Genomic DNA, 24,084 nt, shown 5'->3' with positions numbered 1-24,084 from the left:
GCAAACTGTGGCCCTTTGAGTGTGGCTCTCCCACAAAATACCACATGCGGGCACACAGAAACAGTGCGATTGAAACTTCATGGCCACACTCAAGGGGCCAAAGAGACGCATGTGGCTTGTGAGCCGCGGTTTGCTGACCACTGGCCTATGGGAACTCCTTTGTAGGTAACAGTTTTTGTTTCTCTTGCTGCCTTTAAGATTCTCTCTTTGTCTTTAACTTTTGGCATTTTAATTATGATATGTCTAGGTGTGGGCCTGTTTGGGTTCTTCTTGCTTGGGGTTCTCTGTGCCTCCTGAACTTGTATGACTTTTTTCTTTACCAGGCTAGGGAAGTTTTCTGCCATTATTTCTTCACACATGTTCTCTGTTACTTTCTCCCTTTCTGCCCTTCTGGCACAGCTGCTATCCTAATATTGTTATGTTTCACGTTGTCCCACAGCTCCCTTAAGCTGTCCTCCTGTTTCTTAAATATATTTTTTATTGATTTCAGAGAGAAAGGAAGAGGGAGAGAGAGAGACATCAATGATGAGAGAGAATCATTGATCGGTTGCCTCCTTCAAGCCCCCCAGTGGGTATCGAGCCCGCAACCCGGGCATGCGCCCTTGACCGAAATTGAACCTGGGACCTTTCAGTTCGCAGGCTGACACTCTATCCAGTGAGCCAAACCAGATAGGGCATTTCCTCCTGTTTTTTTGTGTGTGTGTTTTTTTTTTGGTTCTCTGATTGAGTGATATTTTCAATTCTGTCTTCTAATTCACTGATTCAATTCCCAGCTTCCCCTAATCTGCTGTGCATACTTTCCAAAGTGTTCTTTATTTGTGTTATGTCATTTTTTAAAATCTCAGACTGTTTTTTTTCATAGTTACTATATCTTTTTTCATGCTGTTGAGCATCTTTACCATCATTACTCTGAACTTTGTTTTAGATAAATTTCTTATCTCTGCTTCATTTATCACTTCTGGAGAATTTGCTAGTTCTTTCATTTGGGGTTGTTTCTTTGTCTCATTTTGGCTTTCTGTTTGGGTTTGTGACTATGTATTAGGTAGATCCTCTCCACCTCTCAATCTCTAGTGCAGGGCAGTGTTAAAGGCTGTTTCTGACTAATTAGATCAGGTAAAGACTCAAAGCCTCTAGAGCAGCAGTTCTCAACCTGTGGGTCGCGACCCCTTTGGGGGTCAAACGACCCTTTCACAAGGGTTGCCTAAGACCATCAGAAAACACATATATAATTACATATTGTTTTTGTGATTAATCACTATGCTTTAATTATGTTCAATTTGTAACAATGAAAGTACATCCTGCATATCAGATATTTACATTACAATTCATAACAGTAGCAAAATTACAGTTATGAAGTAGCAATGAAAATAATTTTATGGTTGGGGGTCACCACAACATGAGGAACTGTATTAAATGGTTGAGGCATTAGGAAGGTTGAGAACCACTGCTCTAGAGACTGCCTCTGCCTACAGACTGATAGGATTCCGACTTGAATTGCCCCCCAGGCAATGGTCCTCAGGTGTGGTCGAGTTTTTTTCAACAGGATAGGGCAGTTGCTTCTGCCTGGAGGCTAATTGTTATTTTATTTTATTTTATTTTTAGTTCAAAATATGTTTTATTTCTCTTTTTTTCTTTAAATTTTGTTTATTGCTTAAAGTATTACAAAGAGTATTACATATGTCTCCTTTTTTTCCCCCCCGCCCTTGACCTTTCCCCTGCCTCCCCTACCCCCCAGTGTCTTGTGTCCATTGATTATGCTTATATGCATGCATATAAGTCCTTCGGTTGATCTCTTACTCCCCCCCCCCCCCCCCCAACACTACCCGGCCTTCCCACTGTAGTTTGACAGTCTGTTCAATGATGCTCTGCCTCTGTATCTATTTTTGTTCATCAGTTTATAATGGTTTTTATTATCCATAAATGAGTGAGATCATGTGGTATTTTTCTTTCATTGACTGGCTTATTTCACTTAGCATAATGCTCTCCAGTTCCATCCATGCTGTTGCACTAATTGTTATTTTTAATCTCTTAAGTGGCTTCAGGGCAAGTTGTTTTCCAATAGGCTGTGTCAACTGTCTTCCCCCTAGGAAAGGCAAATGTCTATGTGGTAAAGATTTTCTCTGCTGTGTGAGGGAATGACTCAGCCCAGGAAACTTGGGGTGTCTGCCTTCTGAGCTCTATCCCCCGAGTCTGCAATCCTGGCTTCTGCTGTCACAGCTCCAGTCCACTTCACCCTCCCTCTGCCGGAGCACAAAGATGGATGGCTCCACAGGGAATTTTGTGTGTTGGCCCCTTAAGAGGGTGCCTGTTTTCAGCTATCTCTCCCTGGCAGACAGCTACCCCACTGCTTTTCACAGGTAGATGTTAAGTGGGTTCCGGTCTCAGTTTTGGTGCCCTCTGCTGGGGGGCCCAGCTTGGGGATTAGATCCCAGAGTTCTCAGTGGAAGCTCCCCACGACTGAGGTATCTCTCTGGACTTCAGCTGCTGTCTGTGGGCGTCTGGCCAGCCCTTTCATGCCTCTGTCCCTTCTACCAGTGTCAGAGGTCTCCACTTTCGGTCCTTGGGTATCAGGGTTCTCTCCTGCGAGGTTCCATTGATTATTCAGGAAGTTTTTCTGTATTTTAGTTGTAATTCCAGTTTGTTCCTGGGAGCATGTCCATACAGCATCCACTTACTCTGTCGCTATTTTTCGACAGTATATTTTAAAATGTCAAACACTGGTTATTCCCTTTTCAAATTGTATTAATTTCTGACATGTTAGATGGTAATGAAAATTCCAAAGGACCTGTTTTTCTAGTTTGTATTGTCATATGTGTAAGATTTGGTAGAGTCTGCTGATGAGTCCAGTAAGTGGTTGCAACTATGATGTGGCCCTAAAGATTGTTGGGTTATAGCTACTAAGAATCATCTCCACCCTTGGCTGAAAAACATCTGTGGAAAAGATGGTTTGCTAAGAAAATTATTCGTGGAATCAGAATAATAGAGGCAATAGCTAACATAACAAAGAGCAAATTGCTTTAGAGATGTTCAGAGGTGACATTTTAATTATAGACTCTTCCTGTTTATTTGTATTAAGGATATCAATAGATTCCTAATTAGAAATTATTTTTATTAACTTGGTTTATTGTTTGTATTTGAACACAAAATAGTATTTCTTTTTTCTTTAATATTTTTAAATTTCTGTATTAAAATTTATAAGTTAAAGATATTGGGCGGATCATGAAACTAGTCTACCCTTTCTAAAATGAAACTAGTCTACCCTTTCTTATGAATTAAAGAGCAATGACCATTTTCAGTACACAAATCACATGTCTTTACCCACTGCTCCTGGATTAGCTCTATTTTCCCTAATTAGGAAATTAAATGACCTTTCTTTATCCAGTCATAGTTTTATGCCCATAGGAACTCTTGCAGTTTTATTTCTCTAGAAACTTCATATATACACAACTGCAAACTCAAATGTAGATTAGAAAGTTTGTATTCTAAAAGTGTGAGTCCTAAAACTCCTATACTTAAGAGTATACTTCTGAAGCTTCCAGGAGCATAGTCACCTGACTTTATTGTCACCTAACTTTACTTAGTTTGCTTATAGCTCATAGGAAGTTAAAGAAGCAGATTATAAGGAACCATAGAAGGAAGGTGCTGCTGGAGCTGAACACACCAGCTATATGAAGAGATTTTTATTTTTTAATATATTTTATTGATTTTACAGAGAGGAAGAGAGAGAGATAGAGAGTTAGAAACATCGATCAGCCGCCTCCTGCACACCTCCCACTGGGGATGTGCCTGCAACCAAGGTACATGCCCTTGACCGGAATCGAACCCAGGACCTTTCAGTCCGCAGGCCGACACTCTATCCATTGAGCAAAACTTGTTATGGCCCTGACTGGTTTGGCTCGGTGGGTAGAGCGTCGGCCTGCGGACTGAAGGGTCCCAGGTTTGATTCCGGTCGGTGGGGCATGTACCTGGGTTGCGGGCACATCCCCAGTGGGGGGTGTGCAGGAGGCAGCTGATCGATGTTTCTCTCTCATCGATGTTTCTAGCTCTCTATCCCTCTCCCTCCTTCTTTGTAAAAAAAAATCAATAAAATTAAAAAAAAACAACAACAAAAAAACTGGTTACGGCTGAAGAGATTTTTGATACATAAGAAAAAAATAGTAGTCTTAAAACTACTATAAAAATTTAATGGCCTGGGCCCATTTAGCATAGTAACATTTGGAATTACACACTCATTAGGGCTAAATTACATAATTTTTCAAAGGAATTTACATTGGTTGTCCTCGATCATCAAAAAGGTTAAATTCAGCCTTAGATGGTTTGGCTCAGTGGATAGAGTGTTGGCACATGGACTGAAGGTGTCCCAAGTTTGATTCAGGTGTGGAGGTACATACCTTGGTTGCAGACTCAACCCCTGCCCCTAATTGGGGCGCATGGGGGAGGCAACCAATTGATGTGTCTCTTTCAAATCGATGTATCTCTCTGTCTCTCCCTCTCCCTTCCACTTTCTCTAAAAATCAATGGAAAAATATCCTCGGGTGAGGATTAACCAAAAAAGTAGAAGGGGGAGGCGGGTTAAATTCATATAATGTCTTGTGTCTGGATGCCTAAGAGTCCATCTGTGAGAATATACTCTAAAATTATTGTCTCTTTCTTTTCAATACTTATAGCTCATTTTTAAAAATAATTTATTTATTTATTTATTTTTGACTTATAAACAATGGAAATTTATTTCTCACATTTCCATTAGCTTGGCAGTCCAAGATCAAGTCTGTGGCAGATTTCTCTGCCTTGCCCACATCCTGGTTCATACACAGCCTCCTTCTCTCTGTGACTCTCGGGAGTCTCTCTTTTTTTTTTTTTTAATTTTATTGCTTAAAGTATTACATATATAAAGTATTATATATGTCTCCTTTTTTTTTTTTCTCCCCTTGACCTTCTCCTGGCCTCCCATACCCCCCAGTGTCTTGCATCCATTGGTTATGCTTATATGCATGCATACAAGTCCTTCGGTTGATCTCTTACCCGCCTCCCCAACGCTCCCCGGCCTTCCCTCTGTAGTTTGACAGTCTGTTCAATGTTGCTCTGCCTCTGTATCTATTTTTGTTCATCAGTTTATAATGGTCTTAATCAGGGGTCCTCAAACTTTTTAAACAGGGGGCCAGTTCACTGTCTCTCAGACCGTTGGAGGGCCGGATTATAGTTTAAAAAAAAACTATGAACAAATTCCTATGCACACTGCACATATCTTATTTTGAAGTAAAAAAACAAAACGGAACAAATACAATATTTGTATTTGCATGTGGCCCGCGGGCCGTAGTTTGAGGACCCCTGGTCTTAATTATCCATAAATGAGTGAGATCATGTGGTATTTTTCTTTCATTGACTGGCTTATTTCACTTAGCATAATGCTCTCCAAGTCCATCCATGCTGTTGCAAATGTTAAGAATTCCTTCTTTTTTACAGCAGGATAGTATTCCATTGTGTAGATGTACCACAGTTTTCTAATCCATTCATCTATAGCTCATTTTTCTTATTGAATTGGCTATGACCATTGGTTAAGTTTTTGTTTTTTATTTGTTTCAATATATTTTTATTGATTTCAGAGAGGAAGGGAGACGGAGAGAGAGATAGAAACATCAATGATAAGAATCATTCATCGGCTGCCTCCTGCACTCTCCCTACTGGGGATCGAGCCCACAACCCAGGCATATGCCCTTGATTGGAATTAAACCCATGACCCTTCAGTCCTCAGGTCGACACTCTACCCACTGAGCCAAGCCAGCTAGGACTGGTTAAGTTGTTTTTACAGTGGCTTCTATTTAAGTATAAAAGTATGTATATCTTAAACTTAGTTTTAGGGTTTAAAAGTTTAAACTTCAATTTAATAAATTCATCTATTCAAGAAACAATGTCCTAATGATTAAGATATATCTATGCATAGGTACAAGTTTGACATATTTACCCGAATGTACATTTTTTAGAAGTATTTGGTTAGACAGAATTGTGGTTTAGTAGAGGCATGAGTAGATTAGGAGATGGGACAAGGTAAAGGCTAATTATCGAAAAGAGTAGAATGGTTAAGTAGGTATGAGTGATAGTTGGGGAAGAGAAAATGATTAATCTGAAGATTAATATGCTAATGATTCTATTCTTGGAATATTCATTAAAAGGAAGTTTTTCATTTTTCTATTGTAATGTCACATTTTCCCTAGAAATTTTGTAAATACCACATATTTCACTTTAAGAGTAAAAAGTTTATGTCACTGATTAAAATTATTTATGAGCTCTGACTGGTTTGGCTCAGTGGATAGAGTGTCAGCCTGCGGACTCAAGGGTCCCAGGTTCAATTCCGATCAAGAGCATGTACCTTGGTTGCAGGCACATCCCCAGTATGGAGTGTGCAGGAGGCAGCTGATCGATGTTTCTCTCTCATTGATGTTTCTAACTCTCTATTCCTCTCCCTTCCTCTCTGTAAAAAATCAATAAATATATTAAAATAAAAATAAAAAGGAAGAAACATTAAAAAAGAAATATTATTAAAAAATAAAATAAAATTATTTATGATTATTAACAAGTGGGGCAAAAGGGAAAGGGGCATGTGAAACCCAGTTATCTTTTGAGTAACAGAATTTTTCTGTTCCAGAATTATAAAGCATTTTTTTAGACACTGGACTTTTATGCAGCCAAATGTACAAAATTAATGTGTTTCACTACACTGTCTTGATCATTGAATTTGGCTCTGGCTCATGGGAATCCTGTGGGTGTGCACATGTTTTACTTCTGAGCAAACTCCTAGAGAAGGTTTGGTTTTAATTAATGCTTCACAAAGCAATGCTAAAATAAGGACTTCTGGGTGGGTTTTTTGTTTGCTTGCTTCTTTGTAGTGGGCTTACAATTGTTTCTTTTTTTCCCTTGTGCCTTTCTTGCCTTTGAAGAAGAAACATTCTTCTTATTCATTGCTTTTACTATTTCAAAGTGAATCCAATATGTTTGTCTCTTCTTTTGGTATAATGCTATTAAATAGAGTTAACAGTTCTTTTTTCCTTTGAGATGATGGGAGGTTATTTCCTCATCTACTTCTTTCAAATATCTTTTTAGAGTTTTCACTGGGTTTTCAATTGAGGGACTATTTGCCAACCACGAGACTACTACTATGCATATAGACCTAGAGACTTAATGGATTCTTTTGAATTCAATATGGAGTAATAGGAAGGAAAGGAGAAATTTCTGGGTCTGTCTGCAATCGTAAGAATATAAACTGTCAAACCAATACAAATTCAAGTTCTCATGATTGCTTATTTGCTGTGGAGGTGCAAGAACAGTAGAAATTCCTTGGCCCGTTATATGAATATGAGGAAAAGGCCCTCTACAGGTATGGTTATCTTTTGTCTACTCATTTTCCTTACCTACATAGTTCCTCCTACTGCTTTAAAGTGGTTTATAGGAAGAACAGGGATGAAGGGAAAGAACACTCTTAGTGGGCTGCCCCATATCTTTAATCAATTTTGTTATTTTTCCTTAGTGGTCATTCTGATTTTACCAATAAAGAAATTGAGGCATAATCAAAGGTTACTGTTTTCCTAGATTCTCTGTCCATTACTTTACCATTGAACCTTTTGTGAGTCCATGTGTTTTCCCCACTCTTGAGCTCTGAAATAATCCTAACTTTCTTCTTTACAGAGGAGGTGCATTGAAATAGTAGTAATTTACCAATTAATGATTTCAGCCTGATTCCCTTTATTGGCAGATTGTGAAGTTGGAACTGCATTGGTTTTTATTATAAAACTAGTGGCCTGGTACACGAAATTCATGCACGGGGGAGGGTGTGTTCCTCAGCCTGGCCTGCACCCTCTCCAATTTGGGATCCCTCGAAGGATGTCCTACTGCCAGTTTACAGGGATTGGGCCTAAACCAGCAGTCGGACATCCCTCTTGCAATCCAGGACTGCTGGCCTCTAACCGCTCACCTGCCTGCCTGCCTGCCTGATTGCCTCTAACCACTCTGCCTGCTGGCCTGCTCGCCCCCAACTGCCCCCCCCCTGCTGCCAGCCTGCTTGCCCCCAAATGCTCCCCCGCCAGCCTGATCACCCCAAACTGCCCCCACTGCTGGCCTGCTCACCCCTACTTTCCCTCCCCACTGGCCTGCTCATCTCCAACTGTCCCCCTGCTGGCCTGCTCACTCCAAACTGCCACCCTGCTGTCCTGATCACCTCCAACTGACCCCCACTGATGGCCTGCTTGCTCCCAACTGGGCCCCCTGCTGTTCTGCTTACCCCCAATGGCCCCACCCCCCACCAGCCTGATCACCCACAACTGCCCTCCCTCTTGGCTTCTAACCGCCTCTACCTCGGCCCCGCCACCATGGCTTTGTCCAAAAGAACATCAGGAAGGTCTCCCAGTCTAATTAGCATATTACTCTTTTATTAGTATAGACTAGAGGCCCAGTGCACGAAATTCGTGCATGGGTAGGGTCCTGAGGCCTGGCCAATGATCAGGGCCCATCAGATTCCCCACCTCCTCCTTCCCTTGCTGCCTAGGCACTGCTACCTCACAACTCCCTCCCACCTCCCCGCCGCCTCCTGCCCTCACTCCCTCAAACCCTGCCGCTGCCACTGATCACCAGCCATGTTCTGTGACACCCCCTGGTGGTCAGTGCACGTCATAGCGAGTGATCAAACTCCCGGTTGAACTCCCAAGGGGACACTTTGCGTATTAGCCTTTTATATATATAGATATATTTGTCTGTAAATATGATTATGATTGCAGATATGAGTAGGACCAGGTAAAATTTTATAGAATGGACCTTTTATCACAGATGGTTTGCCATGTATGCATTTTTTTCTAAAGAAGTAAAAATTACTTTAAAAAATGTTTTAGGAAGACTTTGAGAAATTTACAGTATCTGCTTTTCTTCCAAGAAGGTTGTCACTTTTATGCCAGAGTGAGAATTATTTGTATGCTTTGTATGTCAGCATTGGGCCACTGTGACTGGGGGGCACTTAGCTTGACTTGAGAGTAATTATCCTGCTCACTGGCTGGGAGGGAGGGTGTGTGGCAGAGGAGATAAATACTCGGCTCTGGATTATTCATAGATTGCTGACTTTCTGGTTTGATTGTGCAAGCCCCTCCTTTTATTGATGTCCACCTTCTATTGACAGACATCTACCCTGGGAGAGAAATGAGATGAAACTCTCTTTTTTTCATTGTAAAAAGCATTTTAATTCCTAAGGTGTGATAAGGCCATCCAGCCATCCACAGTCAAGGTACACATTTTCATGGAGGATGTTCCTACTCTTGAATAAATTAAAACAATTTTTTTCTTTTAATTTAAACTTTCTTCTATAACTGTTTTCTTATTACTTAAAAGCTAGTTTTTTTGAAACTACTTCCAAAGCTTTTCAAGCTGTATATGTCCTTGGAATGAATTTATAAATAAGAATTGAGCCCGGCCGGTGTGACTCAGTGGTTTAGCATCGACCTATGAACCAGGAAGTCACAGTTTGATTCCAGGTCAGGCCACATGCCCGGGTTGTGGGCTTGATCCCCAGTATGGGGCGTGTAGGAGGCAGCCAATCAATGATTCTCTCTCATCATTGATGTTTTTCTCTCTCTCTCCCTCTCCCTTCCTCTCTGAATCAGTAAGAATATATTTTAAAGAGAGAAAGAGAGAGAGAAGAATACATATGTTTGTAAATAAGAAAACATGTATTTGATGCTCTTAGAAAGTCTTATTTTCTTTCATTAAAACTTGTGCAGTATAGGGAACTCCATAGATTCTCTTAATTTGAAGAAAGTTAGAGGGAAAGGTACTAATTCAGAGTTCCTTGGGAAAATGTGTCACATATATTTTATATGTTTATTTTGTTTAAATAAAAAACTGAAATATTTTCTATTCAGAAAATATATTTGGATCTAAATATCTTCTATAATTTTAACCCTAAAATATCAATTTAAATATTTTAAAAATGGTTGGGATGTTTGTTTTTTTAAATAAGTTAGGTTACTGGAGTTCTACATGTTACTGGATCACCTGGGGTAATTTTCTGATTGGAAAATTAAGAATTATAGTCAGAGGGGAGGACATGAGAATTTTTAAAGAACATATTCAGTTTTACTTTAGAAGCCGAACCTCTCATATCATGTGACTTGTTTTGTATGTTTGTTAAACTATATTATCACATAAGCATTGCTGCTATTGGGACAAACAGTGACAGTTGATTCGGGTCTTTTGAATGTCCACTGTCTGTTTTAATTTGTATGTTCGTTTTGACACTGTCATATACTCAAACTTCAGTGGAAGTCATGAGAACCTATTATTTTTGCCTGCTCCCTCCTTTACGTTGGAAATATTCTTTTTTACTCAGAGGGACCTTAACTTTGATGTAAGGGATTGTTTCTGTTGCCAACTTTTTTCTTCCTTGCCAAGTAAGAGAGTTGTTGTGAACTCTTCAGTGATGCCTTCCCCCAGGATATTTGCAGATGTAGTTGGGAAAAGTCATTTTATCCCCAACCTTTGCATGTCAGGTGCTGGGGTGCCCGGGTGCCACCTTGCCTGCACCCTGGCTCTCCGATCCCGATGGCAGATCACGGGGCCGCAGGCAAGACGGCACCTCCAATCGCGATCACCGGCTGGGGGGTGGGCAAAGGCGACCCTGGTTCTTCGATCCAGGGCTCTTGCCTGCTGCCTGGGTTTCCGATCACCATTCTTCCGTCCTTCCCCTTTCACCTCCCATCATTGCGCCTATGTATACAAATTAACTGCCATCTTTGTTGGCGGTTAACCGCCATCTTTCTTGGCAGTTAATTTGCATATCGCTCTGATTAGCCAGTGGGAAGCATAGCGAAGGTACGGTCAATTACCCTTTTTGTCTTTTATTAGATAGGACTAGAGGCCCGGTGCACAAATTGTGCATGAGTGGAGTCCGGCCAGCCCTCCCTGATCAGGTGATTGGCGGGGGGGGGAGGGGACATGGGAGGTTGGCCAGCCGACCCCACCCCCTATCGGAGGGGGGGGCGATTGGGGGGCAGGCCGGCCAAAGGAAGAGGCCACAGGAGGTTGGCCTGCTGGCACCACCCCACATTGGGTCAGTTGGCCAGCTGCAGTGCGCCTCACAGCAACTGGTCATTCTGGTCATTCTGGTTCCAGTCGCTTGGCTTTTGTATATATAGATGCACTTGTGACTGATATAAAGAGTGGGATGTCTTTATATAGTTTTGAGATAAAAACCGCAGCATGGCCATGCCAGTGTGCCTCCGTGGTTAAGCGTCGACTTATGAACCAGGAGGTCACAGTTTGATTCCCAGCCAGGATACATGCCCAGGTTGTGGGCTTGATCCACAGTAGGGGGCATGCAGGAAGCAGCTGATCATTGATTCTCTCTCATCATCGATGGTTCTGTCTCTCTCTTCCTATCGCTTCCTCTCTGAAATCAGTCTATATATAAAACCCTAAGCGACCAGTCAACTGTTTGAGTGGTCGCTATGATGCACACTCACCACCAGGGGGCAAACGCTCAACATAGGAGCTGCCCCCTGGTGGTCAGTGCGCTCCCACAGCGGGAACACTGCTCAGCTGACCGACAGACGCCAGATGCCGGGGTCATAGCTGCCGAGTGCAGCTGCAATGGCACGAGCCTCTCCCGCCTCTGCAGCGGCGGTGACGGTGACAGGTGCAGCGGGGCCAGGATGAGTGGGAGTGGCATGGTGCCCAGCCCGGGCTCAGGCTTCTCCCCAGCCACCTGCTGCTTTGTGCACTACTATAAACCAGCCAGGCCTGCGGGGATCAGGCCGAAACTGGCAGTCCAACATCCCCCAAGGGGTCCCGGATGGGTCCTGGACTGTGAAAGGGCACAGGCCAGGCTGTGTGACCCCACCAGGCCTCTAGTAAAAAGATATTAAAAAGACAAGTGCAGCATGATAGCCCTGGCTGGTTTTGCTCTGTAGTTAGAGCGGGGGCCCGAGGACTCAAGGCTCAATCACAGGCATCTACCTTGGCTGCTTGCTCAGTCCACCACAGTGTGGGCAGGAGGCAACCAATCCATGTATCTTTCACATCAATATTTCTCTCCCTCTCTCCCTCCCTCCCTCCTCTTTCTTTCACTCCCTCCCTCCCTCTTCCTCCTTCCCTTCCACTCTATCTAAAAATCCATGGGGGGGGGGGGGGGGGAAACCTGGAACATGATAGACTTTACAGTGACTGTTAAGTTTGGTGAACCATAGAAATTTACCAATATCCTGAAACAATTACATGAGAGAGTGGCCAATAGAGTTGAGTTTAAGAAGCATATTTCTATGAATAATTTTTCAACCAAGATGGAGAAGGGAAGCTAGCCAGTTTTAAATGGTGGTTGAGTTCATTTTATTGCATAAGTAATGTAATAAAAATAATGAAAAGAAAATGAGTTTTTCATTCTTTTCTTTAAACACATTTTTATTGATTTCAGAGAGGAAGGGAGAGGAAGAGAGAGATTAGAAACATCAACGATGAGAGAGAATCATCGATGGGCTGCCTCCTGCACATCCCCCACTGGGGATCAAGCCCACAACTCAGGCATGTGCCCTGATTTGGAATCAAACCATGACCTCCTGGTTCATAGGTCAAGGCTCAACCACTGAGTCATGCCGGCTGGGCTATTTTTCATTCTTCTTCTTTTTTTAAATTCTTTATTTTTGAAAATATTACAAATGTCTCCCTTTCCCCCCATTGTCCTCTACCAGTCTGCTCCCACCCCTTAGCCCCAGCCTTTATCCCCCCTATTGTCTGTGTCCATTGGTTATGTTTATATGCATACAACTTATTTGGTTGATCTCTTATCCCACAATACCCCCCTCCCTTGACCACCCTCCCCTGCTTTCCCACTGAGGTTTGACAGTCTGTTCGATGAGTCTATATCTCTCGATCTCTTTTTGTTCATCAGTTTATGTTGTTCCTTATATTCTACAAATGAGTGAAATCATGTAATATTTAACTTTCTCTGACTGACTTATTTCTCATAGCATAATGCTCTCCAGATCCATCTATGCTATTGTAAATGGTAAGAGTTCTTTCTTTTTTACAGCAATGTAATATTCCATTGTGTAGACTCACCACAGTTTTTAATCCAGTTATCTGCTGATGGGCACTTAGGCTGTTTCCAAATCTTACTAGTAGCTATTGTAAATTGTACTGCTATGAACATAGGGGTGCATATATCCTTTCTGATGGTGTTTCTGATTTCTTTGGATATATTCCTAGAAGTGGGATTACTGGGTCAAATGGGAGTTCCATTTTTTAATTTTTTGAGGAAACTACATACTGTCGTCCAGAAAGATTGCACCCATGAGCAGTGTATGAGGGTTCCCTTTTTTCCACGTCCTCTCTGGCACTTGTCATTTGTTGATTTGTTTATTTTCATTTTTAATTGCTGTTGTGTTTGTCTATAAATATGGTTGATTGTTATTATTTGGTAATAATATGATAGATATATACTACTAGAGGCCCGGTGCACGAATTCATGGAGTCTCTCAGCCTGGCTGGCAATCGAGGCCTATGGGGGTGTGGCCAGGAGTTGGCCAGCCAGCCCCCCCAATTAGGGACTATTGGCGGGGGGTGGATGCTGTGGGAGTGCACTGACCACTAGGGGGCAGCTCTTGTGTTGAGCGTCTGTCCCTTGGTGGTCAGTGCGCGCCATAGCGACTGGTCAACGGGTTGTTTCGGTTGTTTGGTCATAATAGTCGCTTAGACTTTTACATAGATAGGTAGATAGATAGATAGAGCCATAGTTTAAAAATTAGGGGTATTGGGAAAATTTTTTTAAATTTTACTGATTTTTTTTTTTTTTTTTTTGAGACAGAAGAGGGAGAGAGAAAGAGAAATATCGATGTGAGAGTGGAACATTGATCGGCTGCCTCTTGTACTCCCACCACTGGTGATCAAGCCCAAAACCTGGGCATGTGCCCTTACCAGGAATTGAACTGGCAACCCTTTAATGCATGGGACAGTGCCCTACCAACTGAGCCATACCAGTCAGGGTGGGATATTGGGAAATTTTTAAAATGCATATTTTTTAATTGATTTCAGAGAGGAAGGGAGAGGGAGAGAGAGAGATAGAAATATCAGTGATGAGAGAGAATCATTAATTGGCTGCTTCCTGCACATCACCTATTGGGGATCGAGCCCACAACCTGGGCATGTGCCCTGACCAGAATTGAACCCAGGACCCTTCAGTCTGCAGGCCAACACTCCACTGAGCCAAACTGGCTAGGGCGATATTGGGAAATTTTTATTAAAGATTTTAGAAATGTGTGGCAAAGACTGGAAAGTAATAGTTGACTCTTGAAACAGTGCGGGGGATTGGGGGTACTGACACCCTCTCCACCACCCACCCTGAGTGTTGAAAATCCACATGTAATTTTGATTCCCCCTAAATGTTAACTAATAGCCTACTGCTGACCTTAACGATAATATAAATAATTAACACATATGTATGTTATATGTGTTATAATAAAGTAAGCCAGAGTAAAGAAAATATCTCTACTAATAAAAGGGTAAAATGCTAATTAGGGTGGATGTCTTCCGGACGACCATCCAGATGTCCTTCTGGACAAAGCCACGGATGGCGGCTGCCGCTGTGAGGGCCAGCCCGAGGCTCAGGCAGCTGTGTCCAGCTGCGAGGCCCGAGGCTCATGCAGCGAGTCCCAAGGCTCAGGCAGCCATGGTGGCCACCAGTGGCAGAAGCAGCAGTGGGGTGATGGGGGCGGCGCCTTCCCCTGAACGGTCAAGTCGCCCCTTGTAGAGGGAGGCCAGACTGCGGCTTAGGCTGGGGGCCAAGGCAGAGGTCGTTAGGGGCAATCAGGCTGGCAGGGGGCCAAGGTAGGGGTGATCAGGCCGGCAGTGGGGCAAGATAGGGGCGACCAAGCCAGCAAGAGGGTATGGTAGGGGCAATATTGCCAGCAGGGAGGCAGAGGCAGTTAGGGGTGATCAGGCAGGTGGGCAGAGAGGTTAGGGGCGATCAGGCAGGCAGGCAGGCAGGTGAGTGGTTAGGAGCCAGTGGTCCTGGATTGTGAGAGGGATATCTCTGCCGGTTTATGCCTGAACCCTTTATGCCCAATCCCACATCCCCCAAGGGGTCCCAGATTGGAGAGGGCGCAGGCCGGGCTGAAGGGAACCACCCCCCACCCCGGTCGTGCACGAATTTCATGCACTGGGTCTCTAGTTAACATAAGGAAGAAAAATCTATTTACAATATTTATTGAAAAAAAAATTTACATGCAAGTGGACCCATGCAGTTCAAACCCATTTTGTTCAAAGGGTCAGCTGTACTTCTTTATAGTTATTTGATAAAAGGACATTCCTTAGAAAGGAACAGTGAAGGGGTGAAGGAGGAGAAGAATAAGGAAATGAAAAGTACAAGGAAGGTGTAATTTCAGAAACTTTGGTGTAACATAATACTGCATTTATGATCAGTTAAAAATAGGTATGCCCTACCTGGTTTGGCTCAGTGAATAGAATGTTCGCCCTCAGAGTGAAGGGTCTCAATTTAGATTCTGGTCAAGGGCTCGTACCTCAGTAACAGGCTCAATCCCCAGCCCTGGTGGGGGCACCTGAGAGAGGCAGTGTTTCTCTGTGTCTCTCCCCCTCCCTCCCACTCTCTCTAAAAATCAATGGAAAAATATCCTCAAGTGAAGATTTAAAAATATATACATACATATATATATATATATATATATATATATATATATATATATATATATGCCTAATATGCAAAATGTCCCCTCGGGAGTTCAACCCACCAGGAGTTTGATTGCTTGCTATGATGGGCACTGACCACCAGGGGGCGGCGCTGAATGAAGGAAGGCCCCAGCCAACAGCTGGGGAAGGGAGGCCCCGGTGGGCAGCCAGCAACCTCTAGGAACCCTACCGGTGCATGAATTTCATGCACTGGGCCTCTAATAATAATAAAATAAAAATTAATTAAAAAATACCCTCCAGGCCCTAGCCAGTTTGGCTCAGTGGAATGAGCATCGGCTTGCGGACTCAAGGGTCCCAGGTTCGATTCTGGCCAAGGGCATGTACCTTAGTAGCGGGCACATCCCCAGTGGGAGGTGTGCAGGAGGTGGCTGATTGATGTTTCTCTCTCATCAATGTTTCTTACTCTCTGTCCCTCTCCCTTCTTCTCTGTAAAAAACCAGTAAAATATATTTAAAAAAAAATACTCTCCAGGTCCCCCCATGCTGTCTCAAGTGTTAGAGATTCTTCTTTTCTACAGCTGCATAGTATTCCATGGTGTAAATGTACCAGGAAAAGTTTTAAGTTTTAGGTTTACAGAAAAATTGAGCAGCGAGTGTAGAGGGTTCCTATATACTTCTTTTTTTAAAAAATTTTTTAAATATATTTTTTTATTGATTAAGATATGACATATGAGTCCTTATCCCCACGTTACCCCCTACCCCCCCCCCCCCGCTCATGCCCTCACCTCCCCCCCGCCCCCCCATTGTCCGTGTCCATTGGTTAGGCCTATATGCTTCATATAAGTCCTTTGGTTGACCTTTCCCCCTTGCCCCCACCCTCCTCTACCTTCCCTCCAAGGCCCGACAGTCCAATCAATGCCTCTCCGTCTCTGGATCAGTCCTTGTTCATCAGTTTATGTTGTTCATTATATTCCACAAATGAGTGAGATCATGTGGTATTTATCCGCTCTCCAGTTCCATCCATGCTGTGGCAAATGGTAAGAGTTCCTTTTCCTTCTTCCTCTTCTTAAAGAATACCTTTCAGCATTTCATATAATGCTGGTTTGGTGGTGATGAACTCCTTTAGCTTTTTCTTATCCGTGAAGCTCTTTATCTGACCTTTTATTCTGAATGATAGCTTTGCTGGATAAAGTAATCTTGGTTGTAGGTTCTTGCTATTCATCACTTTGAATATTTCTTGCCACTCTCTTCTGGCCTGCATGGTTTCTGTTGAGAAATCAGCTGACAGTCGTATGGGTACTCCCTTGTAGGTAACTGACTGTCTTTCTCTTGCTGCTTTTAAGATTCTCTCTTTGTCTTTTGCTCTTGGCATTTGAATTATGGTGTGTCTTGGTGTAGTCCTCTTTGGATTCCTTTTGTTTGGGGTTCTCTGCGCTTCCTGGACTTGTAAGTCTGTTTCTTTCAGCAGGTAGGAAAGTTTTCTGTCATTATTTCTTCAAATAGATTTTCAATATCTTGCCCTCTCTCTTCTTCTGGTATCTCTATAATTCTGATGTTGGTACGCTTGAAGTTGTCCCAGAGGCTCCTTACACTATCTTCATATTTTTGGAATCTTTTTTCTTTTTTCTTTTTCGGTTGGGTATTTTTTGTTTCTTTGTATTTCAAATCTTTGACTTGATCCTTGGGATCCTCTTGTCTGCTCTTGGATCTCTGTATATTATTCTTTATTTCAGTCAGTGTATACTTAATTTCAAGTTGGTCCTTTTTCATATCCTTGAGGGTCTCACTAGATTTCTTGAGTGTGTCACTAAATTTATTGGCGGTTTCCATAAAATTCTTGAAAAACCTTATAAACGTGGTTTTGAACTCTATATCCAGTCGTTTGCTTTCCTCCATTTCTGTCATTTGTGACCTGTTTCTTTGTCTCCGCATTTTTTATGCTTCCCTGTGTTGGTAGAGTGGTTTTGTGTGCTAGGTGTCCTGTAGGGCCCAGTGGCTCAGCCTCCCCCGTTACCTGAGGTGGACACTCTTGGTGCACCCCCTTGTGGGCTTTGTGCACAGTCTTGTTGTAGTTATGCCTTGATTGTTGTAGGATTACTGGGAGGAATTGACCTCCAGGCCAATTGGCAGTGAGAATCGGCTGTGTCTGCAGTGGGAGAACTTCTGTGCTGAAGACACCCTTCTGGGGCAAGACTTGCTTCAGTGGGGCTTTGGTGCTCACTGAGTCTGCCCCCTGGGTGTGTCCCTTATGGATCTGAGGAGTTGTAATCTGGATGGTCCCCCTCTGACCACTGGGTACACTGGCTCTTGGAGGTTACCCAGCAGGAGCTATGAAGAGAACTGCAGATTCCCCTTCCTTTTTTGGAGTTTGGAGGTGCCCTGATGAGGCCCAGCTGTGAAGCAATGCAAGCTGCTGTGGGGCCTTGGGCCTTCTCTTGGAAGTTCTGGGTCTGTGGCCCAGCTGCAGTTTGTTAGGTAATTTTCAGGTTGCAAAGGGCCAGGGCATTCATATGCAAAAGCCTCTGCCGCAGCCTGGGTGGGGCAGGGTCTCAGGGAATCAAAGGGCGGAGCAAGGAACTATGGCGGATTCTCAGCCCTGCCCTAAGGGGCCGCGTGCGTCTCAGTGTCCTGATAATTTAATTGCTGCAAGCACCTCTGAGGGAAAGCTGCCCTTGAGTTCCTAGTTCTTTCCGCTTCCAGACAGTCCAGTTTCTCCCCGTATGAGTCTTGGGTCCCTAGAGACTTCCCGGAACCGGAGTTCAGAGCAGTCGGGAGCTTGTGACTCCCTCCCCGATTCAAAAAGACAGCCGCTTCCTCAGGTACCGGCCCCTTTCCGCGCGTGAGCCTCCGTACCTTTGCACTTTACTTCCGCAGCTCCTGACCCTCAATGTGCTTTCCTCTTTCCTTCTAGTTGTAGAATTTCTACTCCGCCAGCCTTCCTGTAAGTTCTGGATGATGTCCGTTTTGTCTTTTTATTGTGTTTTGAAGTTGTTGTAGGAGGCAGCAATTTTGGTGTTTCCCTATGCCACCATCTTAGTTTTTCCTCCTATATACTTCTTTATACACATTCCCATTTTCCCCTAGTAATAAATATTTCCCCCTTGCATTCGTATGATACATTTGTTACAGTTGATTAGTCAACAATGATATATTATTTTTACATTAATATTACATAAGTAATTGTTTACATGAGGGTTCACTTCTTGTGCAATATTATTATATGGGTTTTGACAAGCACATAACTATATATATATATACTAGAGGCCCGGTACACAAAATTCGTGCACTGAGGGGGGAGGGGTGGTCCCTCTGCCCAGCCTGAACCCTCTCCAATCTGGGACATCCCTCTTACAATGTGGGACTGCTGGCTCCCAAACACTCGCCTGCCTGCCTGCCTGATTGCCCCTAACCGCTTCTGCCTGCCAGCCTCATCACCCCCTAACCACTCCACTACCAGCCTGATCCATACCTAACTGCTCCCTGCCGAACCGATCACCCCCAACTGCCCTCCCCTGCTGGCCCGGTCACTCCCAACTGCCCTTCCTTACCAGCCCGGTTGCCCCTAACTCCTTCCCATGCCGGCCTGGTTGCCCTTAACTGCCATCCCCTGGAGGCCTGGTCACCCCCAACTGCCCTCCCCTGCCAACCAGCTTGTGCAAGGGCGTGGCAGTCAATTTGCATATTACCTCTTTATTATATAGGACGTGTGTGTGTGTGTGTGTGTGTGTGTGTGTGTGTGTGTGTGTGTGTGTAGATCATGGCCCTTTGTTTTTTTGTTTAATATTTACCTTACCCAAGGATTTTTTTTTATTTTTTATTTTTGAGAGAGAGAGAGAGAGAGAGAGAGAGAGAGAGAGTAAGAGGAAGAGAGAAAGAGAAACAGAGAAACATTGATGTGAAAGAGGAACATCGATCGGTTGTCTCTGGGTACGTACTCTAACTAGGGATTGAACCTGCAACCTAGGTATGTCTCCTGACTAGGAATCGAACCCACAGCCTATTTGGTGTATGGTGTGTGTATACACACACACACACACATACTAGTATATATCTATAATAATAAAAGTGTAATATGCAAACTGAATGAATGGCTGAACAGCGGAACGCATGTCTGGATGACCTTCTGGACAATGCCAGGACTGTAAAGGCCTGCTATTGCACAAATTTTGTGCATCAGGCCTCTAATATATACTATTACAGTATCCTACAGAATAGTTTCACTGCCCTAAAATCACCTGTGCTTCACCTATTTATCCCTCCTCCTACCTGAATCTCTAGCAACCATTAATCTGCATAGTTTTTGTTTTCCAGAGTGTCATATAGTTGGAATCATTAAACAATATATAACCTTTTCAGACTGGCTTCCTTTACTTAGCAGTATACATTTAAGGTTCCTCTATATCTTTTTGTGGGTTGATACCTAATTTCTTTTTATCGCTGAGTAATATTTCATTTTGTGGCTATACCAAAATTTATTTATCCATTCACCATTGAAAGACATCTTGGTTGTTTCCAGTTTGGGGCAATTTTAAATGAAGCTGCTCTAATTATTCACTTGAAGGTTTATGTATGGACTTGTTAATTCATTTGAATAAATAGCAAGGATTGCTGATTATATGGTAAGAGTGTGTTTAATATTGTAAGTAACTGTCAAAATGTTGGTAAGAGTGTGTTTAATATTGTAAGTAACTGTCTAATGAGGCAGTACCATTTTGCATTCCAACCAGCATCGAATGGGAATTTCTGTTGCTTTACATCCTCACTAGTATTAGATATCAGTGTTTGGGATTTTTATTTAATTGCAAATTAAAATGATATGCCATTAAAATGATATGCAATTCCCTGTTGGCATATGATGTTTGGCATCTTTACATGTGTTTATTTGCCATCTGTATATCTTTGGTGCATATCTGTTAAGATCATGGCCCTTTTTTTTTGTTTAATATTAACCTTACCCAAGGATTTTTTTTATTTTTTATTCTTGAGAGAGAGAGAGAGAGAGAGAGAGAGAGAGAGAAAGAGGAAGAGAGAAAGAGAAATAGAGAAACATTGATGTGAAAGAGGAACATCAATCGGTTGTCTCTGGGTACGTACTCTAACTAGGGATTGAACCTGCAACCTAGGTATGTCTCCTGACTAGGAATTGAACCCACAGTCTGTTTGGTGTATGGGATGATGCTCCAACCAACTGAGCCATTTCTAATTGGTTGGTTGTTTTCTTGTTCAGTTTTAAGAGGTGTGTTTTTTTAATATTTTGAAGATATAGTTCTTTTTCAGATATGTGGTTTGTGAATATTTTTCTCAGTCTATAGCTCTATTTTTATTCTTTTAACTGTCTTTTACAGAGCAGAAGTAAATAATTTTAATTAAGTCTGACTTACAAATTTTTTCTTGCATAGATAATACTTTTGGTGCTGTATCTGAGAAATCATCACTAAACCCAAAGTCACTTAGATTTTCTCCTATTGTATCTTCTAGTACTTTTGCAGTTTTCTGTTTTAAATTTATGCCTATGATTCATTTTGAGTTCATTTTTGTGACAGGTGTATAGTTTGTGTCTAATTCACTTTTTTGCACATGGTGTTTATGTGTCCCAACACGGTTTGTCAAAACACAATCCTCCACTGAATTGCCTTTGCTATATTGTCAAAGATTAGTTTGTGTGGGTCTACTTCTTGGCTTTCTCTTCTGTTCCATTGATCTACTTGTCTCTTCATTTTGCCAGTACCACACTGTGTTGGTTACTGTAGCTTCATAGTAAGTCTTCAAGTTTAGTAGTGTCAGTCGTCCAACTTGGTTTTTCTCTTTCAGTAGTATGTTGGCCATTCTGCGTCTTTGGCCTTTCCATGTAAACTTTATAATCAGTTTGTCAATGTTCACAAAATAATTTACTGAGAGTATTATTTTTAAATGGCAATAGAATATTTTTATAAGTGGGAGATGTGGATTGTGATATACTAAAGGAATGAAAATTATCAAATAGCCTTGGTTTGGTTCCAATTCAAGATGGTGACAGAGGTGGCTTTTTTTTTTTAATTCTTTATTTTTCAGATTATTACAGTTGTTCTTTTTTCCCCCCATAGCTCCCCTCCACCAGGTTCCCACCCCACCCTCTGCCCTTACACCTGCCCATTGTCCTCATCCATAGGTGTACGATTTTTGTCCAATCTCTTCCCGCAGCCCCCACACCCCTCCCCCCGCCCCCGAGAATAGTCAGTCCACTCCTTTTCTATGCCCCTGATTCTATTATATTCACCAGTTTATTCTGTTCATCAGATTATTTATTCACTTGATTTTTGGATTCACTTGTTGATACATGTGTATTTGTTGTTCATAATTTGTATCTTTACTTTTTTCTTCTTGTTCCTCTTCTTAAAGGGTACTTTTCAGCATTTCATATAAAACTGGTTTGGTGGAGATGAACTCCTTTAGCTTTTTCTTATCTGTGAAGCTCTTTATCTGACCTTTTATTCTGAATGATAGCTTTGCTAGGTAAAGTAATCTTGGTTGTAGGTTCTTGCTATTCATTACTTTGAATATTTCTTGCCACTCCCTTCTGGCCTTCATAGTTTCTGTTGACAAATCAGCTGATAGTCGTATGGGTACTCCCTTGTAGGTAACTGACTTTTTCTCTTGCTTCTTTTAAGATTCTCTCTTTGTCTTTTGCTCTTGGCATTTGAATTATGATGTGTCTTGGTGTGGTCCTCTTTGGATTCCTTTTGTTTGGGGTTCTCTGCGCTTCCTGGACTTGTAAGTCTATTTCTTTCAGCAGGTAGGGGAAGTTTTCTGTCATTATTTCTTCAAATAGGTTTTCAATATCTTGCTCTCTCTCTTCTTCTGGCACCCCCATAATTCGGATGTTGTTACGCTTGAAGTTGTCCCAGAGGCTCCTTACACTATTTTCATATTTTTGGATTCTTTTTGCTTTTTGCTTTTCCGGTTGGATGTTTTTTAACTTCTTCATATTTCAAATCTTTGACTTGATTCGTGCGATCCTCTAGTCTGCTGTTGGATCTCTGTATATTGTTCTTTATTTCAGTCAGTGTATGCTTAATTTCTAGTTGGTCCTTGTTCATATCCTCGAGGGTCTCACTAGATTTCTTGAGTGTGTCACTAAATTTATCGGTGGTTTCTAGAAAATTCTTGAAAAACCTTATTAGTTTGGTTTTGAACTCTATATCCAGTCATTTGCTTTCCTCCATTTCTGTCATTTGTGACCTGTTTCTTTGTCTCCGCATTTTTTATGCTTCCCTGTGTTGATAGAGTGGCTTTCTGTGCTAGGTGTCCTACAGGGCCCAGTGGCTCAGCCTCCCCAATTACCTGAGGTGGACACTCTTGGTGCACCCCTTTGTGGACTTTGTGCACAATCTTGTTGTAGTTATGCCTTGATTGTTGTAGGTATCACTGGGAGGAATTGACCTCCAGGCCAATTGGCTGTGAGAATCAGCTGTGTCTACAGTGGGAGAACTTCTGTGCTGGAGACACCCTTCTGGGGCAAGACTTGCTTCAGTGGGGCTTTGGTGCTCACTGAGTCTGCCCCCTGAGTATGTCCCTTATGGATCTGAGGAGTTGTAATCTGGATGGTCCCACTCTGACCACTGGGTACATTGGCTCTTGGATCTCTAAGGAGGTGCTAATTTAGCCTCTGCCTGAGGCTACCATGCAGGAGCTATGGAGAGATATGCAGATTTCTCTTCTTTGTTTGGGATTTGAAGGTGCCCAGATGAGGCCCAGCTGTGAAGCAGTACAAGCTGTTGTGGGGCCTTGGGCCTTCTTTTGGATCTTCTGGGACTCTCTGACCCAGCTGCAGTTTGTTAGGTAATTTTAGATTCCAAAGGGCCAGGCCATTCATATGCAAAAGCCTCTGTGCACAGGTTGGGTGGGGCGAGGTCTCAGGGAATCAACAGGACGGAGCAAGCAGCTATGGCTGATCCTCAGTTCTGCCCTATGAGGCCCTGTGTCTCAGTGTCCCGGTAATCACTGCAAGCACCTCTGAGAGAAAGCCTCCCTCGAGTTCCGACCAATGCCAGACAGTCCAGTTTCTCCCAGTATGAGTCTGGGTCCCCAGAGACTTGCCCGGAACTGGAGTTCAGAGCAGTTGGGAACTTGTGTCTCCCTCCAGTTTGGAAAAGACAGCAGTGTCCTCAGTTGCCAGCCCTTTCTGTGGGCGCCTCCATACCTCTGCACTTTACTTCCGCACCTCCTCTGAGTCTCAGTGTGCTTTTCTCTTTCCTTCTAGTTGTAGAATTTCACTCAGCCAGCCTTTCTTTGGTTCTGGATGATGTCCGTTTTGTCTTTTAGTTGTAGTTTTGAAGTGGTTGCGCGAGGCAGCAATTTCCGGTGTTTACCTATGCCACCATCTTGGTTTCTCCTCTAGGAGTTCTTAAGGTAAATTAGGGTTCTCTTTATTTTTATT

General features: G+C 42.8%; 1 protein-coding gene across 9 annotated transcripts in view; it reads left to right on the top strand.

Annotated features, from left to right (window-relative positions):
- CSNK1G1 (casein kinase 1 gamma 1) overlaps positions 1–24,084 on the top strand; it is a 159,037-nt gene that overhangs the window by 26,262 nt on the left and 108,691 nt on the right. The gene's annotated exons all lie outside the window — the stretch shown is intronic.

This window comes from Myotis myotis, unplaced genomic scaffold (genome assembly GCF_014108235.1).
Source record: "Myotis myotis isolate mMyoMyo1 unplaced genomic scaffold, mMyoMyo1.p scaffold_m19_p_1, whole genome shotgun sequence".
NCBI lineage: Eukaryota > Metazoa > Chordata > Mammalia > Chiroptera > Vespertilionidae > Myotis > Myotis myotis.
This window is presented reverse-complemented; position numbering and strand designations above follow the sequence as displayed.